The sequence below is a fragment of the Chelonoidis abingdonii genome, chromosome 1 (genome assembly GCF_003597395.2).
Source record: "Chelonoidis abingdonii isolate Lonesome George chromosome 1, CheloAbing_2.0, whole genome shotgun sequence".
NCBI lineage: Eukaryota > Metazoa > Chordata > Testudines > Testudinidae > Chelonoidis > Chelonoidis abingdonii.
Window position 1 is genome coordinate 104,754,164 of NC_133769.1, and position 16,622 is coordinate 104,770,785.

Here is a 16,622-nt window from a genome sequence, read left to right on the forward strand (position 1 = left end):
TCTGGTCCGTTAAGACTTCCTTGGGGAACCCCACCCGGCTGAAAATGGTCAACAGCGCATTTGCCACGGTGTCTCTTCGATAGAGGACAAGGCCACTGCCTCGGGGTAGCGAGTGGCGAAATTTACCACCAGAATGTATTTCTTCCCTGACCGGGTCGTCTTGCTGAGAGGTCCCACTATGTCCATGGCCACCTTCTGGAAAAGTTCTTCTATGATGGGTAAAGGCCTCAAGGCCGCTTTCCCCTTGTCCCGGGCCTTCCCCACCCTCTGGCAGGGGTCACAGGATTGGCAGTACTGTCGGACATGGGTGAAGACCCCAGGCCAGTAAAAGTTCTGTAGCAGCCTCTGCCTGGTGCGCCGGATTCCCTGGTGTCCTGCCAGCCCCTACTCCATCACAGCAAGCTGGGGAAGAAAGCACCACATTTCAGAGCACAAATCATGCACTGCTACAGGAGGATATTGGGTGGCCAGGGCCCCAAAGGACTGACCCCAGCCCAATGAACGTTCCAGAGTGGTGAGGAAACTGAAGCACGGAAACGGATGTAGGTTTTATTATTTTTGTATAAATGCAAGTTAGCTCTTTAATAACAAGAGGTGTGTTATAAACCTGTACCTGTTACATCTTATCACTTGCCAGAAGCTGGGATTGGCCAACAGAGGATGGATCACTCAGTAATTGCCTTGTTCTGTTTATTCCCTCTGATGCATCTGGCACCAGCCACTGTCAGAATACAGGATACTGGACTAGATGAACCATTCTTTTACCACTGTGTAGCCATATCCACAGGAACATAAGATTCACAACATGGCTGGCGCTGGCCCAGGTTAGACTACTTAGGCTTATGGGTCTAAAAATTGCTGTGTAGACATTTGGGCTCAGGATGGAACTCAAGTTCTGGGACCTTCCACCCTCACAGGGTTCCAGAGCTTGGGCTCCAGCCTGAATGTCTACACAGATTTTTCAGCCCCAGAGCCCGAGTGCTGCGAGCCTGAGTGAGCTGACCTGAGCAAGCCACAGGTTTTTTTATCCTTGTGTAGACATTATCTCATCAAGGGGCACATAGTGTAACCAGAAGGCTCACTCCTTCACGTGGAGTTCTGGAAAAGGTGGTATTTAAGCTACTGGGGTGGTGGGGGAGGAAGTCTGAGGGGCCAGTACTAGTTCCAGGAACTCAATAATGGGCCACATGCTCTGAACTTTCAGAAGTGGGTGCCAGATAGATCTGCACCCCAAACTGGAAGCAGCAACTGGATTCTGTTCAGACTGGAGGCTTAAAACACACAGGATCTAGCAGCTCAGTTCCCTCACAGCAGTCTGGTGACTGGCCATGAGGAGGTGCTTGACTAGACCTCAGACACACGGAATTATATTGCATGCTTTAAAAAAAGTTCTTCCTCACAACGTATAATATTCACTACAAGCATCAACTCTCAACTGTGAGTGTATTGAGTTGTCATGAATAGGTGCCTTGCAAACCTGAAGATTGAGGATGTCTATCTCCAGGGGAGAAAAAAAAAAAAAAGAGAGACTGAATAGATTGTGAGGAAAGCTTGCAATGTCACTATATGCTTCAACAGTGAGCTGGAAGGTCCACATTCATGGGGTGAGCAGTGAATCCACTTTCTATGCCCATTCAATCCTTTGACTCCGCTGATATGAACAGCCAAGGGTCTTGAATACGTTGTTTAGTGATGCACACACCTGTGTACCACCAAGTGACTCAAGACTAACACCTGTTCCTGTAGCAGAGGCATGTGTATGCATGAAACAAAGGAAACATTCTTTTTTCTGATGTAGTTGTTCACGGGGTTTTAATTATAAACTCCAGCAGCCCAACACAAGATGACACAAGAAAGAGTATCAAGTCTTTGATGACAACGGTTGTATTTCTTAAGCCTGGTCTACACTATGATTTTAAGTCGAATTTAGCAGTGTTACCTCGATTTAACCCTGCACCTGTCCACATGATGAAGCCCTTTTCCCCCCCGACTTAAAGGGCTCTTGAAATCTATTTCTTTACTCCTCCTCGGATGAGGGGATTAGCGCTGAAATCAGCCTTGCCAGGTCGAATTTGGGGTAGTGTGGATGCAATTCGATGGTATTGGCCTCCGGGAGCTATCCCAGAGTGCTCCATTGTGACAGCACTCTCAAATCAGATGCACTGGCCACATAGACAGGAAAAGTCCCATGAACTTTTGAATCTCATTTCCTGTTTGGCCAGCATTGTGAGCTGATCAGCACAGGTGACCATGCAGAGCTCATCAGCAGAGGTGACCATGGAGTCCCAGAATCACAAAAGAGCTCCAGCATAGACCGAACGGGAGGTACAGGATCTGGTCACTGTATGGGGAGATGAATCCGTGCTATCAGAACTCTGTTCCAGTAAATGAAATGCCAAAACATTTGGCGGGGGGGGGGGAGGAAGTCTCCAAGGGCATGAAGGACAGAGGCTATAACCGAGACTTGCGGCAGTGCTGCATGAAACTTAAGGAACTCAGACAAGCCTACCAAAAAACCAGAGAGGCAAACGGCCGCTCCGGGTCACAGCCCCAAACATGCCGCTTCTATGATGAGCTGCATGCCATTCTAGGGGGTGCAGCCACCAGTACCCCAACCCTGTGCTTTGACTCCGTCAATGGAGTAGGATGCAACATGGAAGCGGGTTTTGGGGATGAGGAGGAGGTTGAAGATAAGCTCACAGCAAGGAAGCAGAGAAACCAGTTTCCCAAACAGCCAGAATCAGTTTCCTCAGCCTGGACCTGGAGCCAGTAACCTCCGAATCCACCCAAGACAGGCTCTTGGACCCTGAAGGTGGAGAAGGGATCTCTGGTGAGTGTACCTTTGTAAATATCAGACATGGTTTAAAAGCAAGCATGTTTAATGATTAATTTACCCTGGCATTCGCAGCTAGTACAGTTATTGGAAAAGTCTGTTAATGCTCCTGGGGATGGAGTGGAAATCCTCCAGGGACATCTCCATAAAGCTCTCCTGGATCTACTCCCAAAGCCTTTGCAAGAGGTTTCTGGGGAGGGCAGCCTTATTCCATCCTTCATATAGGACACTTTACCACACCAGGCCAGTAGCATGTAGTCAGGAATCATTGCAGAACAAAGCATTGCAGTGTCTGGTCCCCGTGTTTGATGGCATTCAAACAACATCCATTCTTTATCTCTCTCTGTTATCCTCAGGAGAGTGATATCATTCATGGTCACCTGGTTGAAATAAGGTGGTTTTATTAAGCGGACATTCAGAGGTGCCCGTTCCTGTTGGGCTGTTTGCCTGTGACTGAACAGAAATGTTCCCCGCTATTACCATGCGGCGTGGGGAGGGGTGAAGCCATCAAAATGCGACCTCGTAACAAAAGCACCTATGCTACGTAATGTTAACAGCAAGGTTTACCATGAAAGAGTGTACTCATTGTTCTATAAAATGTGTCTTTAATTACCACTCTCCCTTCCCCCCCCTCCACCAGCTGCATATGTTTCTCCTTCCCAGAGGCTAGCGAAGATCAGAAGGCGAAAAAAATGCACTCAGGATTAAATGTTCTGAGCTCATGCTGTCTTCCCATACTGACAGAGCATAGCAGAATGCGTGTAGGCAGACAATGTCAGAGTGCAGGAAAGCACAATATGAACACGAGAAGAGGTGGTCGGCTGAAGAGAGTAAGTGGTGTCAGCTTGCTGACAGAAGGCAGGAGTCAATGCTCAGGCTGCTGGAGCATCAAACTCGTATGCTCCAGCGTATGGCTGAGCTGCAGGAAACGCAGCATGAGCACAGACTGCTGCTACAGCCCCTGTGTAACCAACCACTCTCCTCCTCAATTTCCATAGCCTCCTCACCCAGATGCCCAAGAACATGGTGGAGGGGGCCTCCGGCCACTCAGCCATTCCACCGCAGAGGACTGCCCAAGCAACAGAAGCCTGGCATTCAATAAGTTTTAAAGTTTTTAGGTTTTAAAGTGCAGTGTGGCCTTGTCCTTCCCTCCTCTCCCACCCTACTTGGTGCTTTCCTCCTCCTCCACCCCTCCTGGGCTACCTTGGCAGTTATCCCTCTATTTGTGTGATGAATTAATAAAGAATGCATGAATGTGAAGCAACAATGACTTGATTGCCTCTGCAAGCGGTGACAGAAGGGGGGAGGGGAGGGTGGTTAGCTTACAGGGAAGTAAAGTGAATCAAGGGGTGTGGGGGGTTCATCAAGGAGAAACAAACAGAACTTTCACACCGTAGCCTGGCCAGTCATGAAACTGGTTTTCAAAGCTTCTCTGATGCGCAGCGCATCCTCCTGTACTCTAACCGTCCTGGTGTCTGGCTGCGTGTAATCAGCAGCTAGGCGATTTGCCTCAACCTCCCATCCTGCCATAAACATCTCCCCCTTACTCTCACAGATATTGTGGAGTGCACAGCAAGCAGTAATAACAATGGGAATATTGGTTTTGCGAGGTCTATCCGAGTCAGTAAACTGCACCAGCGTGCTTGTAAACATCCAAACACACATTCTACCACCATTCTGCACTTGCTCAGCCTATAGTTGAACAGCTTCTGACTCCTGTCCAGGCTGCCTGTGTATGGCTTCATAAGCCATAGCATTAAGGGGTAAGCTGGGTCCCCAAGGATACCTATAGGCATTTCAACATCTCCAATGGTTATTTTCTGGTCTGGGAAGAAAGTCTCTTCCTGCAGCTTTTAAAACAGACCAGAGTTCCTGAAGATGCAAGCATCATGCACCTTTCCCAGCCATCCCACATTGATGTTGGTGAAACGTCCCTTGTGATCTACTAGTGCTTGCAGCACCACTGAAAAGTACCCCTTTCGGTTTATGTACTCGCTGCTTTGGTGTTCTGGTGCCAAGATAGGGATATGGATTCTGTCTATCGCCCCACCACAGTTAGGGAATCCCATTGCAGCAAAGCCATCCACTATGGCCTGCACATTTCCCAGAGGCACTACCCTTGATATCAGCAGCTCTTTGATTGCGTCGTCTACTTGGATCACAGCAGCCCCACTGGTTTGAGCATTGGCCTGCTAAATCCAGGGTTATGAGTGCAATCCTTGAGGGGGCCACTTAGGGATCTGGGGAAAAAATCAGTACTTGGTCCTGCTAGTGAAGGCAGGGGGCTGGACTCAATGACCTTTCGAGATCCCTTCCAGTTCTAGAAGATATATCTATCTCCAATTATTATTATTAGTAGTAGTAGATTTGCCCACTCCAAACTGATGCCCGACTGACCAGTAGCTGTCTGGCATTGCAAGCTTCCACAGGGTTATCACCACTTGCCTCTCAATTGTGAGGGCTTCTCTCATCTTGGTATTCTGGTGCTTCAGGGCAGCGGAAAGCAAGTCAAAGTTCCATGAAAGTGCCTTTACACATGCAAGTTTTGCAGCCACTGAGAATTGTCCCAGACCGGCAACACTATGCGGTCCCACCAGTCTGTGCTTGTTTCCCGGGCCCAGAATTGGCATTCCACGGCATGAACCTGCCCCATTAACACCGTGATGTGCACATTGCCAGGGCCTGTACTTTGTGAGAAGTCTATGTCCTCACACTCTCGTCGCCGCGCTGCCATCGCCTCCTCGCCTGGTTTTGGTTTTGCAGGTTCTGGTTCTGCATATACTGCAGGATAATCCGTGTGGTGTTTACCGTGCTCATGATTGCCCCGGTGATCTGAGCGGGCTCCATGTTCCCAGTGCTACGGCATCTGCACTGAAAAAAGGTACACTGCCATTGCTCTGACAGAGGGAGGGGCGACTGACGACATGGCTCACAGGGAATTAAAATCAACAAAAGGGGTGGCTTTACATCAAGGAGAAACACAGAATGGCCCCCTCAAGGACTGAGCTCAAAACCCTGGGTTTAGCAGGCTGTTGATTTCACGCAGGGAGGGGAGAGCAAATGAATACAAAACAAATCGGGTCTCTTTCTTGTTTTGATCCACTCCATCTATCTTATACACCTTAGGCTGGCAGCAGATGGTGCATAACGACTGCTAGTCATCATCTCCTGGGTGCTCAGCAGAAGATGCTGCATTACCATTGCTATCCATCGCCATCTCTTGGGTGCTCGCCAGAAGATGGTGCAGTATGACTGGGGAATGACCTGTCTGAGTCACTCCCATGTCTGCCCAGGCGCCCCTGACCGACCTCACTGAGGTCAACTAAAAGAGCACCCAGGAGCATGACGACAATGGCTACTGGTCGTAATGCACTGTCTGCTGCCAAAAGCCAATGAGCTGCTGCTGCTGCTGCATAGCAATACAGTCCCACATCTGCCAGCACCCAGGAGATGTATGGTGACAGTGAACTGAGCAGGCTCTATGCTCGCTGTGGCATGGCATCTGCACAGGTAAGCCATGAAAAAAGGCATGAAACGATTGTCTGCCATTGCTTTCATGGAGGGAGGGAGAGGAGGGCCTGACAACATGTACCCAGAACCACTTGTGACACTGTTTTTGCCCCATCAGGGATTGGGATCTCAACCCAGATTTCCAATGGGTGGCTGAGACTGCGGGATAGCTACCCACAGTGCAACGCTCTGGGAGTCGACACTAGCCTCGGTACTGTGGACGCAGTCCACCGAGTTAATGCGTTTGAAGCATTTTGTTCGGGGAGACACATACAATCGACTGTATAAAAACGATTTCTAAAAAACAACTTCTATAAATTCGACCTAATTTTGTAGTGTAGACATACCCTTAGAGAAGTTCTCAGGGGTGTTGAGGGAATGCATTCTGCACATATCTTAATACTGTGGATCTGGACATTACTGGAATATTGTCACTGTAACAGATGCACTAAACAATAAGCATCTCCCCTCCCTATATTTTCTGTGGTATAAAAAGCAGAAATTGGAAATATAAATTCAGTACTTTAAAAAAAAAAAAAAAGCTCATCCAACAGCTACCAGGTGAAGGAGAAAGAGACCCCTTAGGTATTTGTCAGAGGTAAGTTCAAACTTCCCAGGTGAGGACTTCACATTTTCTAAGTGTTTGATATATATACACCCTGCATCCATAAACATTAGCGGGCATTCTTGACGCAGAGGTTCGTTGCTATGTAGCGTGATCATTTCTCTGCAATGTAGTCTCCTTTCTTCCAAGTTGTGCACTGTTTTTCTTCCCTGATTTTTGATATAAAATGTTTATTATCCCTGATAAATCCAGGAAATCTCTTGCACTCCCTCAGATTTGGAGACTGGAAAAAGAAAGCCATCTGTCTAAAATGTCTCTTCTTGATTTAGAGTGTTTGTATCCCCCCATTTGTGGCCACCAATTGGGTATCTGGCAAGAGTCAAACTTGGCTTTTTACATTCAGTGCAGTGAGGTAGTCTGCCCACATGATAGATTAGTGAAGATCACGGGACAGGACTATCTTGCTTTTTATATGTTCTTCCCAGTGACTTTTAAGTCTTAAGTATTTTTTTAATATGGGGTGGTACTGATCATGTTACTTGTCAGGATATTATAGTTGTTCAGCAACAATATATGGGAGTGGATCTGGTTTTCACTTGGATTTTTTTTTTTTTTTTTTTTTTTAAATAGAATACCTTCCAGAATCTTGAGCTGGAAAGCAAATTTGCTGTGTTGGCTAAAACAGCACTAGAAGGAGGAAAGCAATAACTCCGCTCTGCAGTCATTGTTTGGCGTGCAGTGTGTGGGGGAAATGTACATGTATTCATTTGCAGATGTTTTACAGAGTTTATCCCCAAAAATGTAATTAACTGCTAAAATTGGGCTCCAGACTGCACTTCTACTTAACAGACTGGGTAAATTATAGTATTATGTTTCCGCAATAATTATACTGGAGGCTTAATCTAGTAGTTTATTGTGTCAATTGGAAGAGCTTTTTTTATAGCCAGTCTAATCTCCCTCAAATTTATTTTGGAAGGCCAAGTACAAATATAATTTAGCACACATTCACTTTCCTTATCTCTATAACAGCATTTTAAGTTTGTTTTCAGACATTTGAAATGTATTTGTTTTCCAGTTTCACTTACCAGGTCCTATGTGCTGCCATCTTATCTAGATGAGAGTACAACTACATAGATGGAATTCCCACTATACAACTGAGAGAAAAGCTTAGGGCAGGTCTACACTACTGCTTCAATTGATCTAACATGTCACTCAGGTATGTGAAGAAACACACCTTGACCTAAGGAGATGCTGTTCCATCAACCTAAGCTTCTGCCTCTCATGAAGGTGGAGTAATAATGTCGACAGGAGAGCCCTCTCCCGTTGGCATAGAGCGTCTTCATCAGATGGACTGCAGTGGTGCAGCTGTGCCAATGTCATGCTTCTAGTGTAGACCTGCCCTAAGTCTGATGATTGTTCCAATAAGGTTGATAAGTCACTAGCATGCAAGAAGGTTCAACCTGAAGTTACATCCTGTTTTATTCCCCTTTTTACATGAAGGCCTTTGATGGCATGCTTGTTTTTATTCTGTGCTGGGTGGATTGCACATGAATTTTAATTAGGTTCTATGGTTTTCCACCAATTCCAGTGTGCAGCAATTTAAGGTTCATTCCTGGATGCTAGACTGAGTCAACAATTAATTTTAAATCTTCTCCCCTGGCTTTTTACATGTTTGGTATGACGACACAGGATATCCAAAACACTGCTGAAAGCTCAGAGGGACAGAGAGCATGGTCAACAACTTCATTCCTTTGGCACAGTGGAACCTGCAGCAATAAAACTTGTGTGGAAGACAACCTTCTCTGGGGGTGGTCTGAGATCATGGAATGAACTCTACCAGGAAGTAAGCACTATCACAAACAGCACCACTATCTGCTTCAAGTGCAAGGAACATTTCTTTGGCCTTGCCTTCTCTAACACACATACCCCTCCCCAACAGGTATATTTAACAAGACAATCCACTCGTTTCTCCCTCTGGGGAAGAAATGAGAGAACAAACAACAGATGACAGCTGTGTAGCCACATTGCTTAACATACTATTGGAAGGTGCTCAGATACTACAGTGATAAATGCAGTATAAAAGCCTATATTGAACAGGATCTGTAAGGTAAAGATGTGGTCAATTTCTCAGGAAGGAATCCAATTTGACTTTCACAGATTAAGGGTACCCAGAAGTCACCTACTACAGCACAGGGCCAACAAAAAGTAACAGAACGCCACTAGTCATCACCTACAGCCCCCAACTAAGACCTCTCCAACACAGCATCAAGGATCTAGAACCTATCCTGAAGGACGATCCTTCATTCTCACAGACCTTGGAAGACAGGTCAGTCCTCGCTTACAGACAGCCCCCCACCCTGAAGCAAATACTCACCAGCAACTACACACCACACAACAAAAACACTAACCCAGGAACCAAACCCCACTGCCAATTCTGTCCACATATCTATTCAAGGGACACCATCATAGCCACACTATCAGGGGCTGGTTCACCTGCACATCTACCAATGTGATATGTGCCAGCAATGCCTTTCTGCCATGTACATTGGCCAAACTGGACAGTCTCTACACAAAAGAATAAATGGACACAAATCTGACATCAAAAATTATAACATTCAAAAACCAGTAGGAGAACACTTCAATATCTCTGAACACTCAATAATAGACTTTAAAGTGGCAATTCTTTAACAAAAAAACTTTTAAAAACAGACTCTAACAAGAAACTGCAGAACTGGAATTAATTTGAAAACTGGACACCATCAAATTAGGCCTGAATAAAGACTGGGAGTGGATGGGTCACTACAAAAACTAATTTTCCCCCTGCTGATATTCACATCTTCTTGTCAACTGTTCAAAATGGGCCATCTTGACTATACTGAACTCATTAGCACTACAAGAGTGATTTTCCTCCCTTCTTGCCAACTGTTGAGAATAGCCCACTTCCACCATAATTGAATTGGCTTGTTAGCACTGACCCCCCCACTTGGTAAGGCAACTCCCATCTTTTCATATGTTGTGTATTTATACCTGCCTCTGTATTTTCCACTCCATGCATCTGATGAAATGGATTTTAGCCCACAAAAGCTTATGCCCAAATAAATGTTAGTCTCTAAGGTGCCACAATGACTCCTGGTTGTTTTTACAGATTCCATTGTTCGTCAAATTTTGTATTCTTTTAAAGGAAAATACTATGTAATATTTTGCTGCTGACTTAGATACCTCTCTAGTTGTTTGGGTTGAGGGAATCTTACTTTTATATATTAGGCTAATTAGTCCATATGACACACATCAGGGAAGTGTCTAGATTGCAGGATGAGGTGAAATAGTTTTAGAATGACTGCCTGGGTATATTAGGTATCTTCTTTGGACATTATCTGGGCCATGTGATTTCCCCCAGATTAAGTTTCCTGAAGGTTTTCCTTAGTTCATGTAATATATGAGGTATCTTGAGGGAGGATTGGCAGTTTAATAGAGGCTTCAAGCAGATTTTTTTAAAAAATACAGAGCTCCCCGATTTACACAAGCATTCTGTTCTGACCATACATATCTCCAACCATTACACAAAACAAAAAACCCCGAAACAAAACAACCCTATTTCTAGCTTACAGAACTTTTTCCCGTAAGCTTGGATTTGCGTATGTCAGGTTTGCATAACTCAGGGAACATCTGTAATGCTGTTTTGTTCAAGTAAGATTTTCACGCTGGATCCCTTTGTGTAGGCCTTGGAAGTGTCCTGCCCAATGTTTACAAATATGGATTGATGAGTCTTGCTTCTTTTCATTTGGTTTACATTCTTTTTACTTTTGCCAGAACAAGCCAATGCCTATTGCATCTTCTGTTTGTGCAACTTCCCCCACCACCACCCAAATCAGGTGCTCTAACTTCTGCGGTAGCATTGATATGTACTCGTACAGTATGTCAGGGCTAGTGGAAGCTCTGTTTTAAAAGTTAGACAATTCCCTCACTTTCCCTCTTAGTCTATGGCAGTTTGTATCAAGTTGTTAGGCTTGTTTAGTTTGAACCACCAGTCCTTTTTTTATTGTTAAGAAGTGATTTGCTGAGAGATCTACCAAGTTTTTTTATGTGACAGCTGTATCTTTTGTCTATAGCATTTGTTTAGAAACATCAATTAATTTTCTTGATGGAGGTTTTCAGGGCTTCCTCAGTTTTCTTTCAAACCTTTATTCCCACATATATTTCTTCAGGTCTGTGGCGTGTTTTTTGTCAGTTGATTAAATTTACATAGACCACCAGTTAGCTATGGAAGTACAATGATGGTTAAGGTACAAGCACATTTATGTCACTAAAGTTTACACCAAGTACAGCACCCTTTGTCCTTTGCTACTATAAAGTAAAAAAAACTGTCTAGAGCTCCCTCTTGCTTGTCTATTGAGAATATACAGACAAGTTGTTTGTGGTTTTTCTGCCCCCTCCCTGCCTTCCCCCCCCCCCAGGCAGTTTTTTCCTATGTCAGTTTCAGTAGGGCTAGGGCAGTGATTTTCAATCTTTTTTCGTGTTAGGACCCCTACAATTTTTAAAATGGAGATGTCAATGCCTTTGAAAACCTTACACATAGTTTGCAGACACCCTCCCCAAGGGTCCACAGGTTGAAGATCACTGTCCTAGGGTACTTTATTTTCAAATGTGTGCTCCTTGCCCTCTGAAGGGACCGATGCTGGTTCTCTGCCAGTCTAGGTGAGCACTGACGTCTCCAGAGGTGACATCTTTCTACCGCTTAACAGCTGCTAGTTTCCGAAATAACCTGTGCCAGGCATGGGGCAAGGCGGGCCGTCACGTAAAGAAGCCGACCTCAGAGTCGGCAGCAGGCCGGCCCAGGGACTTTCAGTCCCGCGGGTACGCTGACCTTTCCCACATGGGGAGGCTGCCAGCCCTTGCAGCCGATCGGAGCCTGGATGCAGAGTCCCACGCGGGCACCGTGCAGAAGCCACTTGTCCCCACGTCCTCCCCTCACACACAAGCAATGGGACGGCGGCTCAGTTCCCCCTTCTCCCCCCAACCGCAGCCGCACCACAGGGCGGGCGCCCCACTGCAGCCCCCCTAGCTCCGACGGCTCCGCCCCGCCTGGCCAGGGCTCCTCCCCCAGCGGCGCTTTTGGCCGTGACTGGAGGCAGGCGCTTTGGCACAAGCCCAGCAAAACAAACAGCGCTTCCAAGGGAACCCCGGCCCAGCTCCGGGAACCTCCTCAACGCCCACCCCGCACGGCCGCCCCCGGCCGCTGCCAGCGCCCCAACGGGGGGGACAGTCCCCCAGGGCCACGCGGGATTTGTTAACAAACAGGGGGGTGGCATCAGCGTCCCCGCCAGAGGGGCTCAGCCGCCTCCCTAGTACAGCGGGGCAACGTCTGCCCAGAAGTGACACCCCCAAAACCCAGCCCGTTTTTAGGGGCAGAGCCAGGAGTCCCCCGCAGGGGCCCGGCCGCTCCCGCGAACTCGCGCTCACCCAGTCCCCGTGGGGCAGCTCCCTGGGCAGTCCCGGGGTGGGGGCCTCACCCTGCAGCCCCAGCTGCTTCTCGCGCTGCTGTTCAGCTGTCGGGGCTTTAAACCCCCAATCCCCCCCCCCCGGGAGACACTTATCCAAGACTATTAGTAGCTCCTTGGGCGCTTCCATTCCGCCTAGAGGCGGGGGGGGGTTTAACCCTTTGTAGTTCGCTCAGCTCAGCCACGCAGATGGAGGCTGGGGGGAGGCTCAGGCTGGCGGGGACAATAATTAGAGAGAGGCAGGATCCCCCTCCCGCCCCGCCAGTCCGCGGTTCTGGGTTTAGTTCTGTTCCCGGGAGGGTAGGTGCCCCCCTCTCCGGACAGAATGGAACCGTCCAGGCGGGAGGGGGAACGGCTGCATGGTGTTTACGGAAGGGCCATGTCCTCGGTGCGCCTCCCCCCGCGCCCTGGCTGCCCGTTCCATACCCCTCCCCCCATCCTCCCCCCCCCTCCGCCCCGCACGGAATCCCTCATCCGGCTGCCTTCACCCTCGATAGCCTCCCTCATTCCCCCATCCCTCCCGGTGCTCCGCTCCCCGCACCTCTGATACCCTCCCTCCTCCATCCGCTGCTCCGACCCCTTACACCCCCCAGCCAGGGCTGCTGGAATAAGGGGCACTGGGGGGGAGCAGCCAGGAGCAGCTCTAGACATTTTGCCGCCCCAAGCAGGGAGGGCCCGTTGAAGCCGCGGGACCAGCGGACCCTCAGCAGGCAAGCTACGGAAAGCACCCTGCCTGCCGCCGTGGCGGAGACCGGCAGAGCGCCCTTGCTGCCCCAAGCACGCGCTTGGAGCGCTGGTGCCTGGAGCCGCCCCTGGGAGCAGCAGCCCCTGGCTTCAAGTGGTTTCCAGCATGTACAGAATTGACAGTTTTGCTGAATAGTTTTGAGTACCCGCACTACAGAAATTGTTCTAATGTTACTACCTCCATCCTCCCCACGGCACTGAATCCCTTCCCCCCATCCATCCTCCCCAACACATCCAGTGCCCTGCTCCCCCCAGGGGGAGAGGCATTCGCAAAACCTTTGCTGGTGCACCAAGAATAGGAACATAGTTCTTACCTTTGCAAGCTGTGTTGGGTGCTGCTGTGGGCACTGCTCCTCCGCAGGGCACCCACCAGGGACCTGGTCAGCCTGATCTCCAGGAGCCAAGCTCCATGAGATACACAGAGGCCCAGCTTCACTTTGTACACCGCCAAGGAAAGTGATGGCTGTAGAAGACGTTTGTCTCCAACAGCCAAGCTGTTGTTAGGACAGACGTTCGGATTTAAAGAGATTTTTTTTTAACTTATACTTTACATTGCGTAACAAGCCAGAAAACACCTGCATGCCAAGGTTTTGTTTGCACTTCTCCCATTTTCTTGTTCTGTGGCCCTAGCTCAGTCACTCACAGCCTCTCTGCCTCAGTTTACTCATGCGTCTAGCTCACTGCTATGGTGTAGGGCTTGCTCAATCCTTTGAGCCTGCCAATGGAACTGCTAAGGAAATGCAGACTGTCATTACTGTGGCTATTCCTACAGCTGAACTGACTTCATCAATGAAGCCCATGTACTGCAAGATTCCATTATTTACTAGTAACAATGTATGACATAGTCATCTTGCGTCTTACTAAAAATTCCTGAGCCATGTGCAATGTGATCTCCTACCAGGAAGTAAAATGTTAGCAGTCATCTTACTGCACTAAGTAGCTTTTGGTAATAAATCACACCTTGCTTGTTCTTGTTCTAAACATAGCTCTTCCTCCCTCCTTGTGAAATAATCCTATTAGCAGTAACACACCTGACAAGTAGTACATGTGATGAAGGTTGTATTACCTTCTATTAAATTGTAAACTCCTTGGTGGCAGGACTGTTTTTTTGTTCTGTGCTTGTACAGCTCCCAGAACACTGGAGTCCTGGGGCATGTTGGTGCTCGCAAGCCAGGGCCAGCTCCAGGCACCAGCCCAGCAAGCAGGCGCTTGAGGCGGGTAAGAGGAGGGGGCGGCACATCGGGCTCTTCAGCGGCTATTCAGCAGTGGTTCCTTCACTCCAAGAGGGATCGAGGGACCCACCACCGAATTGCCACTGAAGAGGAAAGTGGTGCAGTGGAACTGCTGCCAATCGCAATTGCGGCTTTTTTTTTTTTTTTCGCCACTTGAGGCGGCAAAAACCCTGGAGCCGGCCCTGTCCCAAGCACTACCATAAAGTAAATAATAAATAAAAATAAGAATGCTGATGCCTGCAGTACCTCCCCATTAACATAAGCTCTGCTAAAGAAAACTGATTAATAAGAGCTGAAGGTGTGGGAAGGAGATCATGCATGCTGTGATTCCTAGTCCCCTGGTTGAATAAGTGCTTATTTTTCCAAGAGATGCATCCCACCAGTCAATCTTGCCTTTGGTGTCCCTCACTCTGAGACATTAGATGGGATTACATTCAATAGCCTAATCCGATGACTTCCACAAGGAAGAAAACATTTCTAATGCATGTTTGTTTATTTGCAGTGTCCTAGTTTTGCATCTCATTGGGATACAACAACCTCAGGGAAGGTCTCTTTTCATGAAAAGAGCCAGGGAGAAGTCCATTTGTAATGCCTAGCCATTTGAGAACTCACAGTTTCTCCTTCCAGGGATACCATTCACTCCCTTTAAATTAGCGTAGGTTAAAATTATTTGTTTACCCATTTTTGTAGAGTATTAAAAACAAACACTGAAGAAAATGAAAACATTAAATTCCTATAGAGACTTGACAGGCTCAGCTGAAATTTATTATTTGTACTGTGATAGCACAACTGGCACCAGTCAGTGATGAGGGCCCCACTAGGCTAGACAGTATATAGTGAAAGATAGTGCTTTCCCTGAAGACTGTTGTGACAGGTTGAATCACAGAAACCCCCTTGGGAATTGCCAACTGATGTGCCAAGACTACTTCTGCCCCTGCTTTTCCTGCCAGCTTGGGACTCCAGCACCCTGTCTTGTTGAGCCAGACACACCAGCCTGCTCCAACACAGACCCAGAGTCTGAACCATGTGCCCAAAGCTGCAGACTTAACTGAAAGCAATTTAAGAAGTGTTCCTGTCTTTAACACTCAGCTGCCCAATTCCTAATGGGGTCCAAACCCAAAATAAATCTGTTTTACCCTGTATAAAGCTTATGCAGGGTAAACTCATAAATTGTTTGCCCTCTATAACACTGATGGAGCGATATGCACAACTGTTTGCAAGTATTAATACATACTCAGGGTTAATTCATAAGTAAAAAGTGATTTTATTAAATACAGAAAGTAGGATTTAAGTGGTTCCAAATAGTAACAGACAGAACAAAGTGAATTACCAAGCAAAACAAAACAAAACACGCAAGTCTATGTCTAATACAGTAATAAAACTGAATACAGACAAAATCTCACCCTCAGAGATGTTTCAATAAGTTTCTTTCACAGACGCCTTCCTAGTCTGGGCACAATCCTTTCACCTGGTACAGCCCTTGTTCCAGCTCAGGTGGTAGCTAGGGGATTTCTCATGATGGCTCCCCCTTTGTTCTGTTCCACCTGTTTATTTATCTTTTGCATAAGGTGGGAATCCTTTGTCCCTCTGGGTTCCCACCCCTCTTTCTCAATGGAAAAACCCCAGGTTAAAGATGGATTCCAGTTCAGTTGACACAATCACATGTCACTGTCAGACCCCAGCCTTCATTCCTCCCAGCCTGACTCACAGGAAGGCCTGCCTGCAAACAGAGTCATCCACAGTCAATTGTCCTGGTTGATGGGAGCTATCAAGATTCCAAACCACCATTAATGGCCTGCACTTTGCATAATTACAATAGGCCCTCAGAGTTATATTTCATATTTCTAGTTTCAGATATGAGTGATACATTTATACAAATAGGATGACCACACTCAGTAGATAAGCTTTGCAATGATACTTTACAAGAGACTTTTTGCATGAAGCATGTTTTAGTTACATTATATTCACACTCATCAGCATACTTGCATAAAATCACATAGAGTGCAATGTCACAACTGTATAGTTTAAATCTGGAGCATGGACTCTGTTGCAGAAAAGACATTGGAATTAGGACTAGAGATAACTCAAATATTACATATATTAAATTTTGGTTTAGATTTCAGAGTTTGACAGGTGAATAGTCTTTATTCATGCTAAACTAATTCAGCTGCAAGGGAGAACAGAGACTGTTGAAAGTCAGACATAAGGGTGCGATCCACAAAGGTACTTAGGCACCTAAT

General features: G+C 47.1%; 1 protein-coding gene across 6 annotated transcripts in view; it reads right to left on the bottom strand.

The window, feature by feature from the left end:
* The window catches only part of TCP11L2 (t-complex 11 like 2), a 33,172-nt gene extending 19,574 nt beyond the window's left edge, over positions 1-13,598 (bottom strand). For 2 of the 6 annotated variants that reach the window (XM_032769695.2, XM_032769698.2), the window contains exon 1: positions 12,369-12,484. The gene's annotated coding sequence lies outside the window, so the exon portion shown is untranslated. Of the gene's footprint in view, positions 1-2,894; positions 3,214-11,478; positions 11,866-12,368; positions 12,496-13,464 lie in introns of those variants that run through there. The other 4 variants (XM_075068722.1, XM_032769697.2, XM_032769696.2 and 1 more) reach the window with 4 other exon arrangements.
* Positions 13,599-16,622: the final 3,024 nt, after the last annotated feature.